This window comes from Arachis stenosperma, chromosome 5, assembly GCF_014773155.1.
Source record: "Arachis stenosperma cultivar V10309 chromosome 5, arast.V10309.gnm1.PFL2, whole genome shotgun sequence".
In the NCBI taxonomy this organism is placed as follows: Eukaryota; Viridiplantae; Streptophyta; class Magnoliopsida; order Fabales; family Fabaceae; genus Arachis; species Arachis stenosperma.
Genome location: NC_080381.1, coordinates 73,975,598 through 73,977,951, shown reverse-complemented (window position 1 = coordinate 73,977,951; position 2,354 = coordinate 73,975,598). Strand labels below are relative to the sequence as shown.

Below are 2,354 nucleotides of genomic sequence, written 5' to 3'. Positions count from 1 at the left end.
ATCAATGGCCTTGCACTCTCCTTTTGGATTCTCTTCTGTATTGCTTGGGAGAATACTGGGAGGAGTTTCAATGACTTTCTTACTCTGTTGGCCCACTTGTGCCTCCAGATTTCTAATGGAGGATCTAGTTTCACTCATGAAACTTAAAGTGGCTTTTGACAGATCAGAGACTAAGTTTGCTAAATTAGAGGAGCTTTGTTCAGAATTCTCTGTCTGTTGCTGAGAAGATGATGGAAAAGGCTTGTTATTACTGAGCCTATTTCTTCCACCATTATTAAAGCCTTGTTGAGGCTTTTGTTGATCCTTCCATGAGAAATTTGGATGATTTCTCCATGATGAGTTATAGGTGTTTCCATAAGGTTCACCCATGTAATTTACCTTTGCTATTGCAGGGTTCTCAGGATCATAAGCTTCTTCAGAAGCTGCCTCTTTAGTACTGTTGGATGCATTTTACCATCCATTCAGACTTTGAGAAATCATGTTAACTTGCTGAGTCAACACTTTGTTTTGAGCCAATATGGCATTCAGAGCATCAATTTCAAGAACTCCCTTCCTCTGAGGCGTCCCATTATTCACGGAATTCCTCTCAGAAGTGTACATGAATTGGTTATTTGCAACCATGTCAATAAGTTCTTGAGCTTCTGCAGGCATTTTCTTTAGGTGAATGGATCCACCTACAGAATGGTCCAGTGACATTTTCGAAAACTCAGATAGACCATAATAGAATATATCTAATATGGTCCATTCTGAAAACATGTCAGATGGACACTTTTTGGTCAGCTGCTTGTATCTTTCCCAAGCTTCATAGAGGGATTCACCATCCTTTTGTTTGAAGGTCTGAACATCCACTCTAAGCTTACTCAGCTTTTGAGGAGGAAAGAATTTATCCAAGAAAGCCGTGACCAGCTTATCCCAGGAGTCCAGGCTATCTTTAGGTTGTGAGTCCAACCATGTTCTAGCTCTGTCTCTTACAGCAAAAGGGAAAAGCATGAGCCTGTAGACTTCAGGATCTACTCCATTTGTCTTAACAGTCTCACAAATCTGCAAGAACTCAGTTAAAAACTGGTAAGGATCTTCAGATGAAAGTCCATAAAACTTGCAGTTCTGTTGCATTAAAGCAACTAGTTGAGGTTTAAGCTCAAAATTGTTGGCTCCAATGGCAGGAATGGAGATACTTCTTCCATCAAATTTGGACGTTGGTTTTGTGAAGTCACCAAGCATTCTCCTTGCATTATTGTTGTTGGGTTCGGCTGCCATCTCCTTCTCTTGTTCGAAAATTTCTGAAAGGTTGATTCTGGATTGTTGTAATTTAGCTTCTCTTAGTTTTCTCTTCAGAGTCCTTTCAGGTTCTGGATCAATTTCAACAAGAGTGCCTTTTTCCTTGTTCCTGCTCATATGAAAGAGAAGAAAACAAGAAAAGGAGAAGAATCCTCTATGTCACAGTATAGAGATTCCTTTATGTTAGTAAAAGAAGAAGAGAATAGAAGAAGGAAGAGTGAAGAATCCAAACACAGGGGGAGGAGTGAGTTCGGATTTTTGGATGAAGAGAGGTGAAGAGAAGTGTTAATAAATAAATAATTAAATAGAATAAGAAAAGAGAGGGAGAATTCGAAAATTAATTTTTTGAAAAGGAGTTAGTAATTTTGAAAATTAAAGATAAGATATGATTAAAATTAAAATTTAAAACAATTAAAAAGAATTTTTGAAAAAGGGATGAGATATTTTTGAAAATTAGAGAGGGAAAGTTAGTTAGGTGGTTTTGAAAAAGATAAGAAACAAACAAAAAGTCAAATAGTTAGTTGAAAAAGATATTAAAATCAAATTTGAAAAGATTAGAAGATAAGAAGTTAGATAAGATATTTTGAAATCAAATTTTGAAAAAGATAAAATTTTTGAAAAAGATATGATAAAGGATAAGATAAAAAGATATGATAAAAAGATTTAATTTTTAAAATTAAAATTAATTACTTAACTAACAAGAAACTAAAAGATAGGATTCTAGAATTTTAAAGATTGAACCTTTCTTAACAAGAAAGTAACAAACTCCAAATTTTTGAATCAATCACATTAATTGTTAGTGTAATTTCGAAAATTTGATATAAAGATAAGAAAAAGATTTTGAAAATAATTTGAAAAAGAATTTAAGATAAGATTTTTAAAATTGAAATTTTGACTTGACTTGTAAGAAACAACTAATTTTAAAAAATTTTGACCAAGTCAACCCAAAATTTCAAAAATTTGGAGAGAAAAAAGGAAAAGATATATTTTTTATTTTTGAATTTTTAATGAAGAGGGAGAAAAACACAAACATGACCCAAAACATGAAAATTTTGGATCAAAACACAAGATGCATG

The 2,354-nt window shown here is 33.4% G+C and overlaps 1 non-coding gene across 1 annotated transcript; it reads left to right on the top strand.

The window, feature by feature from the left end:
* Positions 1–754: 754 nt before the first annotated feature.
* Positions 755–858, top strand: LOC130984038 (small nucleolar RNA R71). The gene has a single exon (XR_009087998.1). It is a non-coding gene; the product is annotated as a small nucleolar RNA R71 (small nucleolar RNA).
* Positions 859–2,354: the final 1,496 nt, after the last annotated feature.